Raw genomic sequence first — 16,425 nt, forward strand, 5'->3', positions numbered from 1 at the left:
TGTAACTTAATAGTGTTTCTATCCCATTCTCATCCCACCATGTGCTAAGAGTCAAAATAAGTTAGGTGGAAGAGGACAAATGACATCATTTCATGTGTTTAGGTAGGGGCAAGGGTCATCATTCCCTCTTTTCCAATCCTTAACAAAGGGTATCTCATTTTGGTTTCTAGGGTCTTAAGCCATGGGCCACGATGGGATAAAATGTGGTCATTCCTATCCTAACCCATCCTAGTCCCAACCATATGCTAAGGCCCTAAGGTGTACAAGAATACATCTCAGAAAAAGAGTTTAAGTAATCACTTGTTTTTTCAATAGAAATGCGGAGTTATATTAAGGAGGTTGGCTAGGCCCAAATGAAACCAATACAAAAATTGGTTTATTTCATGGGCTTGATTCAACCCATGTTGCAAGCAGTAAAGAGGCACTATGTGCATTGCAGTAAAGAGGCACTATGTGTGTAGGCACTCCACAACCACTAGTAGTTTGAGGCTCCTTAGCAGCTCCAACCCACCCATGAGCCACGAAAAATCCCTTAGAAATTTCTTGACTTGGTCGATGATCTCTGCAAGAAGTATTGGGAATTAGTAAAACCTTGTTAAGGGTTGTAGCTAGACAATTAATCAAGTTGCCAAGCTAGGGGGGGTGTTTGGGAAATCAACCCAAATCAGATAGTAATGATATAAGAATCTAGTGAGAACAACTAACTATAGGGATCGCCAGCACTGACAAGCCTGCAAACATGTATAAATGGACAAAGATTGTTATCTATTGGTAGTGCACTTCACACATGCAGCAATAGCTATAAAGCACAAAAATCTTATTTCAAAAGACATGATGACTCAGAATACCTTTGGATGACTTTGGCTCACCTCTATTGAGGATTTTTGCTAATTACATAATGGCGATCGACTCAGCTTAGAACACCTAGACCTAGACTCTCTACTGCATACCACCAACTAGCCGAGATGCTCGACCAACACTATCACCATGACACGACACTCATGAGAAGATCAAGAACCTGACTTTTGAGGTCGGTAGAGGGAGCTCTCTGACCCTGCACTCTTCCAAGACTCTAGGAGCCAAGATATCAAACCGTCTGGATGTTGCCTCAACTCACCGCCATCTGTCCTCTAGGTAGCAGCCCATGCATGTCTATGTAGCATGAGCCAGTCAGGCTCCCATGCAGTCACCAGCCTCTAAGTTGGAACCACAAACACTACCACAACATTCAGTCACCTCATGAGGATTCTAACATTCCCTCCCTCAGCCAAAATGAGGAAGCAAAACAAGAAAATAAATCATGCCCACAAAGAGCACCACGGCAAAATCGATACCGATGTCCACAAAGCCTCCTACACCAACATGCTCACAAAGAGCTCATTTAACAGCTTCTCACAAAGAGGCTCTACCTTGGCAATTAAAATTTTGTTCCCAAAATCTAATAGTCATTAGAACACCCACACTTGATCTTTAAGATAATCCGACTCAACCAACATGGTTGTCTCCTCCTTTTTGTGATCCTCCTCTGCAAGAACTTTCTCTTTGCCTTTATCTTGCTTCAGAGCTTCATCACACTACTTCGTATAGCAAAACTTCTTGATGTGACCCTCCTTACCACAATAGTGACACTTTCTACCCTTTTGATGGTCACGAACATATTTTTTCTTGCTCTCAAATGTAATTGCATAAACCCTTGAGTCATACACATGAACACTATTATGCTTTTCCTCATTGAGCAACATCCCCACACAATCCATACGGTCGTCAAGTCGCAGGATCCTCATGATTTCTTCATATTGATCAGAGGATAAACTCTTTAGTAAAATTGCGTTCTTATCTTCGTTCTCCACCTTTGCTACTAATTCATTCTATTGCTTGAGCAATGCTTGCATCCCATTTAGAAACACACCCAAATTTTCATTTTCAAGCATCTTTGACTCAAAGAGATCCTGTTTCAAGTTGATGCTTCATATGGACCCCAAAAACAAAGTCTCCAGCATTTTTGAGTTCTTTGTTGTGCTGGCACTTTGACATTGAGATGATGGAAAGACTTTGGTCCTAGAGCACGTCCCAGGTACCCACTCGCTTTTTTATCTTTGACCTCCCATGCAGTGACCTTATGTGCTTCTCCCTTGGGCTTCTTTTTTGTCCCAGCAACAACAACTCCTCAAAGACCCTTTTGCACGAATATCAATTGGGTGGCAAGTTCCATGAGAGGAAATTATTGCCATTGAAAATGACCAAAAAACCCCCAAACTTCTCCTTCTTTAACATATCCATCTCAAGACCACAAATGATTCAAACAAGCTCAAAAGAAAGCTTCAACTAGTTATCTTAGTGGGCACCTTTTCCTTCTTGAACCACTGCTTCAAGGTCTTTGGACTTCTTGAGGGACTCTGACTTTGAGGTCTTATGACTTCTTGAGGGACTCTCATCAATTCAAACTTTATTGAGTGCCGATCAATTGTCCTTCTAGACATGAATCTCTATGAATCCTCACATCTTGAAAACTCACAGTCTCGTGATTCTTGCTTTGATACCACTGTTATCTATTGATAGCATAGTGCACAGATGCAATAATAAATACTTGAACACAAACTCGACACAAAGCTTGCCTCTCGTTAAATTTGTTCAGCAACTCAAAGATTTAAAGGACCAAAATATGATTGCAAAAGACATGATGACTTAGAATACCTTTGGATGACTTTGGATCACCTTTGTAGTGAGGATTTTTACTGATTACATGACCGTGATCGAGACTCAGCTGAGAACACCTAGACCTAGACTCTCTATTGTATACTACCAGCCAGCTGAGATGCTCTAGCTATGAACCTTGGAGCCGACCAGGCCTATATTAAATCACCATGATGTGACTCTCATGAGCAAATCAAGAACCTAGCCTATGAGGTTAGTAGAAGAGAGCTATGACACCTACACTCTTCCAAGACTATAGGAGACAAGATATCAAACCATCTAGATGCTATCTCAACTAGCCACCATCTGCCCTCCAAGTAGCCACCCATGCATGTCTATGTAGGATGAGCCAATCAGGATCCCATGCAGCAACCAGCCTCCAAGTTGGCACCACAAACTCTACCACAACGTTGAGTTACCTCATGAGGATGACTCCTAACAAGGATGTCATTTTGGAAGGCCTCCAAGGTGAATCAAATGAGAAAAAATCATTTGCCCAAGAACCTAGCACTATATTAAAACATGAGAAAAGTCTATGACTCATCCATAGAGGGGATCCTACCAGTAAAGAAAAGGTACATGCCGCCTCTGAATGGATTCTTGAGTTCTAGTCTGACATGCTTCATCATCAATTCATAGGAGGTGGTGTACCTATGGCCCTACTCAAACCACTGACCACTCTAGCCCAGTGCATAATGTGCAACATTTTTTTGGCCTCCTCCTCTGCTAATGGGGTAAAGCTAGCATGAGACTTTCTTGTAAGTATCTCGTCATCCAAAGGGGGACTGCATTAATTCTTTGAGATTAATTTCAACAGTCAATAATTTTAACAATTGATTTGGAAATCCATGTTAATTTGTTTTCACGGTAGGGCAAGGATACAAATTAGTCCTTTAAGCTTATGGTCAAGAGTGAAATAGCTTTAGTAAAGATTCCTACACATGGAGAGAGGGGTTAGACAATAGTCAAGCTTTGATACACATTAACCATTTGAACCTATGATTAAAAGCCTTTAATTTTGATCGAACTTGGGGGAAGGGGGTACACATTATGCCTTAAAGGATGAATCAAGATTAAGACATGATGGGATACACATTTTTTTTTGAGCTTATGTTTAATATTATTTTGTCTGGACTGTAGAGAATGGTTTCTCATTAATCTTCATCAAAGGATGAGTAAGGATTAGTAATCACAACCATCTCTTTTTATAATGTGAGCCTTACCACCTGTTGAGTTTGGTAGGACTTCTTCAAAAATGTTAAAGGGGAATCTTCCCCTCATAATAGTCTTGCTTCACCCTCTCATTTATCAGAACATATTACCCCCCTTCCCCCCTTCTCCCAAAAAGAATAATAGAAAAATCTCTTTTTCCCACTACTTATAAGCTATAGCCTCTCCCTCCCTCTTAATATTAATATCACTTCCATTTCTCCCATGAGTCATATTTTCCCCTTCATTAAGGTTTCCCTCCCTCCTCCTCTTAGGTTGATTGTTCCTTCTCCACCTTCCCTCAATGATCTCCCTCCTAGCACATTATAGTCATTGTTCCCTCCCTCCACTTTTTTCAACCACGCTCTATCTTCCCCTCCACGATTAATCAATAGAAATTTGCATTTTTGCATGACATAGGGGATATATTTGAATTCTTCGAAATTTGATGTTTACTTTTCTAGGATGTAAGTAGATCAAAACATTATTATTAACCTCATGTGAAACGTATTGCTAAATCCCAGAAGACTCTCAGTGGGAAAGCACATGTGACATGCACATGTTTTACCAAGACATGGAAACCTATCTAGAATACTTAATGGAGACAGCAAAGATAAAGTCCTAGAAAGAGCATCTAGAAACCAATAGGCTAGTATAAAGAAGAAATTCGATAGACACAGATCCCAAAGAGGAGTCTAAGCTAAATTAAGAAGAAAATATTCAGTACCATAAGCTAACAATTTGGGATGGTGAGAGTTAACCTAGAAAAAATTGAGTACCAACTTCAGTCTTTGTGTGGATTATGAATTTTGATTAGTGCTTGATGTGTTCAAGTGATCCATTGCATCACTTTTTTGCTTTTGTGTATTGAAGTTGAGGTTATCCATTGCACTATTTTGAGAGCCTCAAATTAGGGCATTGAGTTTCATGTGTGCTGCATATCCTTACATAATAAGGGGAGCATAAAAAGGACTACCTACTCTACTTCACCAATGGGTTCAACGTTAGGTAACTAAAAAGGAAAAAAAGGACTGAACCACCACTAAAGAGGGGAGGATTTATCCATAGAACAGAGTGGCATAACACTAATATTATATGTTGGCCAATCCCTTGATAATTTATACATCCTCTGGAATGCAATTGAACAGATGGTTTTGGAAACTGTGGTCCCAATCACCGGGTCCAACACATAGATCAAAAAATATTTTTACAAACAAACCTCTTTGTAAACACCACCAGAGTGAGAATGATGAGCAACATAGAAGTTTTAGGACCGCCAAAGTCCACCGGAATTGACAAATATGTGAATGGTTGCTTCAAACATGAGTTCCAACACAGTGGTAGAAAAAAGTTCAAGAAGCAGAGATAGTGAGTCAGAAATCCAACACAATGATGCCAAATTCAAGAATGAAGGTGTTTTTGAACTCTTGAAGTGCAATGGACACCAAAAGCAGGCAATGGTTGCCTCTACAGGTCATTCTGGACTCTCAGTAGTCGAAAGGAACAATAGAAGCAAAATGGAAGAGGGTGAGAGAAAGGGAGAGCCAAAAGAGGGAGCCACACAAGTTTTGGTGGGTGTAGAACACCCTTATCTTCTTATGTCATCCATATAAATGTGTTTGAGTATTGATGTATAATGGCCTTTTACCTCCACAAAGCCTCCTTCAATGCTTGTAGAAACTAAATCCACACATATATGACACCTATCTCATTTGGACCCAATCACGTCTGCATGATACTACGTTCATTGATTCCATGCAATCAAAGCTAAGTTGAAGAGGAACAAGTGCATCCTAGGTGAGCTATTGGAATTTTTCTTTGTCATAGAATTCCAGCATCGTGGAAGCCAGCATGACCATGGGCTATTGTGGATCAAAGACGTGCCTAAGTTTGAACAAATTTTGCCATCTAGCATATTGTCCTTTAGTGACACGTTTATCTCCATTGATGGATGCTTGCTTGAGCAATCTTTGCATGGGACTTAGTCACACCACCACCAAAAGGGCTGCCAGAGGGCAAACAAAATATGCAAATAAGATTTCCCTAAGCCACCATCTTGAAGTACATGCATACTACTTCCACTAGACAAATGAGCACCTGCAAGATGTTGATCTTAGAGCTTTGTCAAAGAAAACTAGCATGGACTTGAATGGCTTGGAGCATGATGCTACGCTTACATTTGATGATTGGCTAGCACTTTTGGACACAACTGAGGAAGAGTACATGGAAGCCCTGTGCTACTCCATCAAAAAACCACTGGCTCTACTAAAGAGGACTCCAAAGGATATTTACACAAATAACTTCAACCCCACACTTGCAACACTATTGGATGCAAACACTGACATCCAATCCCCCATGGTGCAATAGCATATTGCACATCATACATGACAAAGACAAACACAGCGACAACAAAAGCACTAAAAGAAGCATTTGAGTACAGCACTAGAAACAACCTCAGCACATACGACCGTCTACGAAAAATAGGCAACACACTAATAAATACGGTCCACGAACTAAGTTTGTAGCAAGCTACTTACATTGCATTGCCAATGCCTCTAACAACAAGCTCGTGGCAATTCATGTTCATAAACACTAATTTTGAACACTTCTACTAAAAAGGAAGGCAACTTTGCAACCTCTTCTTGACCACCACGATACATAAAATTTCTTTAAGGACATCATCCAAAAGTATTTAAGTTGACAACAAGCATTGCACATCTACCTAGCAAAATATGCGAGCAAATATGAAACAGTCAAAGGAAAGCAAATCAAAGGAAAGGAGTAGCAAATAATATGATTCATTCGCTTCAACCAACATAAAGTTCCAACTTAATGATACCACGAACAGTGCTTCCTTTACATCCCCTTCCAAGAATCAGAAGACTTCATCGTAGTAGCAGATAAAACGTGGGCTGACATGTATCAAGAGCACATTGCAATCATCAAGGAAAATAGAGATAAATTCACCAAAACAATACTCAAAACAAATGGAAGCAAGGTCTCATCTAGAACATCTAGGTCAACTACATCTGCCCATTATAGCTATGGCATGGCCAAGAACATAAACCAACCTCAAATACAGTCGACACACATTCACACTTTGCACAAAACATACAAGCTAATACTGAACGGCGAATACCATCACACAATCAAAAGTTTGAATGTAGAGAAACGTCTCTTGCATGATGACATAATGCTTCAAAAAATATTGAAGCCTACAGAAATAATTCACCTCTTCCTTACAGGTGGCGCTGGCACTGGCAAAACATTCACCCTGCAGACAATAGTCCAGGGCCTCCTTCGCCACTATGCATGGCTGATCGAGATAGACATTGACTTGCCAACGGCACTACTAATGGGATACATAGGAAGAGATGCATTTCATGTGGGTGGCACAACAATCTACTCAACATTACATTTGCCACTTGTCACCCATTGTATAGCAAATCTTGCAGAAGACACACTTGACAATCTTAGCGCAGAATACAAAAACCTGTAGCTCTTATTGGGCAGACTATGTTGAGCTTGATCGACACACATCTATGCTCAATCCAACACTTATTGGGCAAACTACGTTGAGCTTGATCGACACACATCTGTGCTCAATCCAACACAACCATTCGGAGCCCTTTGGTGGTCTAGATGTGATATTTTGCGAGGATTTGTGCTAGGCAAGCCCAATTAGAGATGCCTAGATTTTCAAAAAACCCAAGTCTTTGACCACCCTATTTCAGCTATCATACTGGGAAGAGAAAATCTATTGTACGAGCTCAAAACAATAATGCACCAAAAAGACCGGCAATTCATCAAGACACTGAATAAAATCTGATCCACGTGACACAGTGACAATGACATGCAATACCTCAATAGCACATTCCTATGATGGCCTCTAGTCATCGTGGATGTCTCCCATATTTTCTACACAAATGCATGGAAAGAGAAGCATAGACAAGATGTGTTCAAAATCTTAGTTAGGACTGCTCACGTCCTCACCCGCAATCGATAAGAGGAGCAAGACATGCAACAAACAAGACAAATGCCCCAGAAATCCACAATCAACGGCCGGTTTGCATGCAACCTTGTCACTAAAGGAAGGCATGCTAGTTGAAATCTATAGCAGGAACATAGATATACCAGATGGGCTGGTAAATGGAAGTGACGGCACAGCATGTTAACACCAACAAGAAAGAGACAATAGTATGGATACACTTCCACAACAAAAACATCGGTTTGAAAGCACGATACAAAAACCAACGTTTATATGATGACACAATTTTACCAAGATGGACATCAATACTGTGACTCACGAAACAATTCCATGTGGAGAAGAATTCTCTGAACACGATCAGAAGGAGGCAATTCCCAATACAGCTTGCAAATGCAAGAACAATACATAGATCCCAAGGATTAACGATGACAAAGCGTCGCATTCGACCCACAAAACATATGAACCCATGGGCTAACATACACTGCACTATCTCGCATTTCCTCTACCAAAAACCTTTTCTTACTTAACCCACTAGAAAGAAAACATATCAAGGTGGATGCAGATGTCATGAGGGAGATCGAGCGGCTGCAGACACAAGCACCATGGGCCTGCTTGCAAAAATACTTATCTTATTGGAATCTAACACCCACAATTTTTGAATCTTCTTCACACACAATAATAGAATTGCTCAACATAGTATTGCTCAATGCACACCTGGGAAACATTCTATATGACAAGAGCATCATGGCCATAGGCATTATATGCCTACAGGAGACACAACTACATCCATCAGACATGCAATGTTTGCTTGGCTTTGATCAGATATCTTGATACGGTGGCCATGGCCTTGCATTGCTATACAAGAAGACACAGACCTTGCTTTCACACACTACAACCACCCAAAACAAAGTGGAGTTAATAAGGGCAACTTTCGGTAATGAAATGCATATCGAACTACACGTGCTAGTAGCAACATAGAAGTCACCGAGAACAAGCATCCATTCCTTCATCCAAATCTTAGAGGAAGCCTTGGCATTAGTGAACATAAACAGCCCAACAATTTTGCATAGAGACACAAACATCAACTGGAAGAAACTGACATATGCAGCAAGGATGATGGCAAGCACCCTAGCAAAAGCATCACTCTCTCAAGCAATTGACCAACCAACGACAATTTACCAATCAGCTTTGGACCACATTTAGTCCAACATCATCAAAGGAGGAACAGTACTTGGAACAAACCATTGCTAGTGGCCAGACCCTGACCTAAGAGCAACAAAGGGACCAAACTAGCACACACCATAGCAAACAATGCGCCCACACCCTCAAATCCACAAACCAAAATCCCAACAAAAGCTTCACAAAACACTAGAAACAACCACCTTCCAATACACATACACAAGCACTACTCCCCACCACCCATGAAACCAAAAGCAACCACTTCCCCCCAAATACAATGTTTTGACACCTTTTGGCATGACTAGTGAAATTTTCACCTTGTTGTTTCTGTTTTTGTTTTGTTCGAAAAATCCTCCAGTTTTGGTTTTTGTTTTGTTTTGTTTAAGAAAATCAACATGCCAAATTTTATTAAGGTGAGGTGGCTAATAACATCCTATAGCAATTACCACTCATCGTACATTCCATAGTGAAAATCAACATGCCAAATTTTATTAAGGTGAGGTGGCTAATAATATCCTCTAGCAATTACCTAAGGGCAGAGAAATGATTCACCGCACCTAGGAAAATACCTCTCCTCTTCCCTTCCACGCTCTCCAAGCCCCCTTCCACCCTTGTGATGTATCTTCTACTGCAACCTCAATGCTCCTTCATAATGCTGCCCAAGTCATGGGATACATTGTTTGACTTGGATCTCCATCCTGCAACCCTCCAACCAGCGATAGCCATGACTATGGGAGTTGCAAGATGGGGAGCCAGGGGAAACGGGTCTTAAGGGGGCAATTGCAGAACAAATTTCAGGTTTGTTGCATTTGATCCCGCTGTTCTCAGCTCTACGAATGTCCTCATGTTGGAGACCCTTCTAGGCTTTTGTTTTAGGGTCTCAACCAGTTCAAGTAGACAAGGTATTTTCAACATCGTGCCTTTCTTCTAGTTAGTAAGCTCGATGGCAAACAAGCTGATATTGGTGCTATGCTTGGAGACTGCCATCATGAAGAGGTGGAGATCCAACCTATAGTGGCAGAGATTTAACTCCTACCCAAGCACACGAGGCCTTTCTATGACTATCCATGGGCAAGGGAGAGGAGAACTCAACCTGGTAGCATATCACTGTTGTTTCGTCAGGCACTAGGAGAGAACCCAACTTGGTGGAGAGCTACTCGTAATTGAGCACAAACCTTCGGCACTGAGGGAGGAGAACTCAACTTGGTGGTGAGCTCCAACACACTAAGAGAGTCAGTGTGCTAGAGCTCACCACTAGATTGAGTTCTCCTACCCACTATCAAAGGTTGTGCTTGATTATTACAGAAAGCTCACCATCAGGTTGAGGTCTCTCTTCTAGTGCCTTAAAGGAAGTTGCTATGAATAAGGTTATGTTCAATTATGAGGTGCTCGTATTATCCCCTGCATATGAGGAGTTCTGGGTCAAAAGTGTAAGAAAGTGCTAACTACAAGGTGCTCATATTGTCCCTTGCATATGAGGCACCACGTCAAAAGTGTAAGAAAGTGCTAACAAGGGCAAAAAGTGACACCAGGTCCTGCCACAACGGTGGTGTTGACAAGTGCTAAAAGTGTTTAAAGAAGTGTCACAAAGACAAAGTGCTATCATCTTTGGATGTAATCTCTTTTGTTGAATATTTGCTTTGGATGTAATTTCTTTTGTTTCGATTTCGATGTAATACTATTATCGCAAAATCTATCGGACATAATTTATTTTGTTTCAATTTCAATGTAGTACCATTATCACAAAAACTATTGTTGTTGTTACTACAGTAGTGAAAGTGGCTCTAAAGAAGCACAAATGACATATTTCTACCCTCATTTACATTTTATTGCAACCATAGGGATCGTTGCACAATAAACTATTGAAAAAATTATTGTTACTATAGTAAAAATGGTTCACAAATGCTTCATTTAGGATTTACTACAACCAGTGCGATTGTTGCACAAGCAATTGTTGTAGAAGGACTAAAATAGCTCTAAAATAGGACCACATTTTCCTTAGCTTGGAACAAAAATAGCACCAAAATAACTCCAAGAACTAGTACAAATTGTTACACAAGGTCAGTGGTGCCTAAACCAGCCCGGTGGTTGTTTGTGATTGAGCTTTGGGATAGTTTACCTGTTTCATTTCTTAAACTAGGCTTGGACTAAATGTGATTGTCCTAAACCAGAACATCATGCAACCGTAGGCTCATTCAGCTCAATTGCTAGTGATGTGATTGTCCTAAACCAGCGTGGTTGAAGAGACATTTGAAGAGACATTAGTTGTTGTCCATCTTGGTGGCATGGTTGAGTAGAAATTAATAGGAATATATTTCACAATATATTGTTATTTTACTAAACCAGCCCGATGTTTGGAACATCATGCAACCGTGGCTGCTTCAGCTCAATCACCAGTTATGTGATTGAATAGACATTAGTTATTGACTAGTCCGGTGGTTGAAATTGTTTCTTAGTACTTAAATTAGTTAAATTTAATTTCCTGTTATTCGGGCCATATACCACTGTTAAATTGTGGAATTTAGAAATGAAAAGCAATATATTGTTATTTTCTAATGGTGAAATTCAAAAATGAAAAGCAATATACATGTTATTTTTTAATGGTGAAAATAAAAAATAAAAAGCAATATACTTGTTATTGTCTAATATGTGAAGTTGAGACCATCAGGCTAAACCATCTCAGTGGTTGAAATTGTGACTGTCCTACACGTGTCCTAAACCAGGTTGACTGTCCTAAACTAGCCCAATGATTGAAATTGTGACTATCCTAAACCAGCACGGTGCTTGAAGATTGTTTTGCTTCATTATATACTTTAATTGGACTATGTTTTGTATTCTTTTAGTAGTAGCAAAAAGGGGGCTCATTGCTCTATTGTTCCTGCATGTTGGGTCAGTAGATGGAGTTGTATCTCAAGTTTGTGGATCAGAATCCGGACATTTCAATTTGGCAAAAAAGCTTTGAGCATTGTAAGCCTTGGTACATCAGGAAACTCAAAGAAATGAATGTTTGTTGTTGCAAAACACACATAGACTTTGACCTGGCAAGCTATGAATGACTTGAGATCTAGTCATGTTCGAGCATTTCTCCATGGGGATTGATTCCCATGCCTCCTTAATGAATGCGCAGTCTATAGGCCACCTGGATCCTCATCATGTGTTGCAAGGGAGGGCAGGTTTTGTAGCCTGAGGTCTCTGTGCGAGCCAATGATTTGTCCAAAGGGAGACCTTGAGTGGCACAGGATTGAATGCATTCACAGCACATGCAAGCATTGTAATTTGAAGCTGAAAAAGAAGACATTCAATGTCTATCCAAATAAAAGAGGGAAGAAAACCACATTGCTCTAAAATGGAGGAGATTTGAAAATGTCAATGTTGAAAGATCCAATAAAAAGAGATGGCTACTGTCATATAAGAGCACCCAACCAAGGGAGCTTGTAGGTCACGTGGTTCAATCCATCCCAAAATATGTGATTCACGATTTCACGACCAGCTAGTAGGACAAGCAGTTTAGAATGTGCCTTGCCAATTTTCCCAGTGACACTATTGTATTTGTCATAGATTTTGCAAAAAATTGTTCCTTTCAAGAACAAGATGAGATACAAAGTGCTCACTGGTACAACAAACAGATAACAATTCTTGTGCATATCACGTACAGTCATTTGCTTGATTCTTCCACGCCTGATGCCAATCTGCTTTTGCTGACTCATAGGAGTCCAGGTCAGTCCAACGCACTTACCATTTCTACATTTCATAGGATAGGGAACATGACACCCTATTTGTGCAGCATGCTTTTCTACTGCATTGGGAATGGTTGAAAAAGGAAAATCCCCATGCAAAAAATATAAAACAACATTGGGTGTGGTCAGATTGTGTTGCCTCAATTTAAATTAGCACGTGGATTCTACTTGGTCTCAAGGTTCAAATCCCTGACTAGTCTAGACATGATGTGGAATTTCTTTGGGTCTAGCCATGGCAAGGGTAAACATGATGGATGTGGTGCTATTATTAAGCAAGATCTATTTAAACACCAATTAGCATGCCCTCAAGAAAAACTCAATGATGCCCATGATGCTGTAACATGGCTTACATCCAACCTCTCCGCAGGCATGCATTCAACATACAGTAAACAAAGCCTTAAGGATACTATAGTATGCAAAGTGTTCCATGAAGTGAAAGTGGATGAAGTGCAAAGGAGAAGTTGGCACAATTGCGAGAAAATTAAAGGAGTTCATGGTCTGCACAGCATATGGGGCTTTTCAATCAACCAACTGATTAAAATGAGAAAACTTTCTTTTTTCTGTAGTACGTGCATCATAGGGGATCATGACAATATGAGAACATTGCAACTGCAAAGACATGGGAGTGAGCTCAACTTTTTCCTCTATGTTCAGATGGAGTGACAAACAATGGAGAGACAAACGACTCGCAATAGTATGGGGAGAGTTTCGATGACCTCACTGACTATTTGGAAGAAGGGAATAACTTTGTAGTTTTTGCAGATTCTAGGGAGAACAAGGAAGGTGACCCATACTTTCTATTGCAGTGCACAAAACCTAAGTACAAGGTTGAGGAAAAATTTAAGGATAATTGAGGAACAACCTATGAGAAGTGGGATGTAGTAGTCAGAGCTTTTTGGCACAAAAAAACATCCGAGTGGACGCAATTACAAACTGCTACATAAGAGTCGACAAAGATGTATGTACTCTCATCTAGTAAGAGCTATTAAGTTCCAGGTGCAACCTCTGCCACAATGAAGGAAGGGCAAGAGTGTCTTCAAATTGGATTTAGACACGCATGAGCACATCTTGGGGTGTCTTGGAGCGATGGATGACGACGACTGAGATAGTACTAAGAAAATGTATGTAGTCTCATTGCAGGGAAACAATATGTCCACTTGTCCTACAAAATGGAATTTGTATTGAGACTGCTTCTTTTTAGTATATCCCAAACAACCACCATGCTGGTTTTATTAAATTGTTTTTATAAATTCCAAACGGTAAAACCCATGCTTGTTTTTAGTATATCCCAACAACCACCGCGATGGTTTCTCATAACGAATCCACACATCCTACAAATTCATTCATCTTGTAATAATATAAGCAAACCACTGCACTGGTTGGCTGTTCATATCCTAGTGCGAATCAACCACTGCACTGGCGATAATTTATCTTGGACTACTACTGTGCTATGCCTACACTACTGTTGTGCTATCCTAGAATTTGTTCCATGGTGCTATACTAAAACATTGCCCTTTAGATTGTTTATCGTTTTGTTAACCGTTAGATTTCATCCCATGCTTGCTTTTAGTATATCCCAACAACCACCGCACTGGTTTCCCATAACGAATCCATTCATCTTGTAATAATAGAAGAAAACCACTGCACTGGTGGCTCTTCATATTCTAGTGCAACCAACCACCACACTGGTGATAACTTATCCTACATTAATCCTGTGCTACTACCATGCTATCCCTACACTACTGTCATGCTATCCTAAAATTTGTTGCACAGTGCTAGTGCCCTTTAGACTGGGTATAGTTAACCATCAGATTTAAACCACCGGGCCACTTAAAACATTTAAGTACTAACATGGAAGAAGGCCAATACAAAATTAGGTATTACGAGCTTCAAGAAATGTCTACAAGATTTTTATTATTTCAAAACACGACATTTTGGTTTTTCAAGAAAATTCCAGACTCCCAATAATCTTATCAACCTCTCTATAGCAAGCATCTCCCGGCTCTTGAGGCCAGTCTGTTGCACAATGGTAGACCTATTCACATACTTGGATTACACTTTGCTTGCTTGAATTTGCCGACTTATACACCCATAGTAACTCCTCTTTTTGCTTGGAGTCCTCTTCATCCTGGTCTTTGGGGTCTATACGCGCCTCTATCATGTCCTGCCAAAAGAAACATACATCACGAGCTTGACAAGTACCTTAAAGGAGCAGAAAAAACAATAGCCAGGGAAATTAATATTCATCATTTGTGCCGACTCCAAGTAATAAACCCACCACCAAGGCATGTCCTCCTTGCAGCTATTTTCCTCCTTCTCCGGGTCTGTTTCTACGAGGATTTCATCCAGCATCGTTTTTAGATTGAACAAAAGAATTCCAAAGTCTTTTGGGTATGCCATAGATTTGTAGTAGGTGGATCGGTGTACAAAGTTTTCGGGCTAAATTTCATAATGGGCTCTTAGTTGTGTCTGCACTGCACTTAAATAGGGAGAGAGTTTATTGAGCCCGACCTTCTCATTCTTCAGTCTCATGTTAGTTGTCTAATCTAAATCTTTCATCTCACATTAGTTGTCTAATCGAAACTTTCATCTCACATTAGTTCACTAATCAAAATATTTCAGTCTCACATTAGTGATCTAATCGAAATCTTTCATCTCACATTACTTGTCAAATAAAAATCTTTCATCTCATTATTATCACTGCGCTGGCATGGATCAAAGGACACTATCTAGTCACATTGCCCAAGTAAACTCTGGAGAAGATCAACAATTCAATAGATTATACACAGATTACATAGATTACAATCTCATAGACTCCTTTACTTCAGATTACATCTCAAGGACTCCTTGTAAAGCTCCCTGATTGTAGGCTCAGCCCTCCTTGCTCCTTTTCGGATTGGGGTTGGTTCCTTCCTATAGGAGTCCGGTCCTTCCCTTCATGCCACTTCCTCTTTGAGCTTCATGGTTGCAGGCTCGGTCCTTCTTGCTCCTTTCTTGAAGGGGGCTAGCTCCTCCCTTCAAGCTCCTTTTCCTCGCAGTCTGATTTAGTCTGGCCTTCTTCAATTTGAGGTCCTTGTCTTTGAGATCTTTTGCCCAAATGGCAAATTGAACTCCATCATCTACTTTCTCATCATAGATAGCTATAGCAGGTAGGCACATTTGATTTGTCCATGACTTGGGCAATGGCAAATGGCATTCTCTACATAGTGATTTTGTATGCACAAACACTCCAAAGAAAAAAATGTGCATAGGGTGGTAGCATGCAGGCCATCAGATACAACAGTCATCTATGATGGGGGTATGGTAGACCATGCATTTAGGACCCTGCTGCATAGTAGGATAGGCATCCAATTTAACTATTGCGACCGTTAATACCACAGTCTTTCTCTCTACATGATGAAGTTGCTTCTTGATTCCTTCCTCCCTCATCCCAAGGCTGCGGATGTTCTCCATCATCTCTTTCCCTTTTTGCTCACTCTGTGCAACAACTTCATCTGAATCTCTCAGCATCTGTTGAAGCTGCATAAATTGCTCAAAAACATCTAAATGGGTGGTTTCCAAGACTCCCACTCTAGTTTGGAAATCTCACAGGATGATGGATTGCTTTTCATAACGAGT

Source organism: Dipteris shenzhenensis, chromosome 15 (genome assembly GCF_047967505.1).
Source record: "Dipteris shenzhenensis isolate YYH24624 ecotype China chromosome 15, Dip_SZ_1.0, whole genome shotgun sequence".
In the NCBI taxonomy this organism is placed as follows: domain Eukaryota; kingdom Viridiplantae; phylum Streptophyta; class Polypodiopsida; order Gleicheniales; family Dipteridaceae; genus Dipteris; species Dipteris shenzhenensis.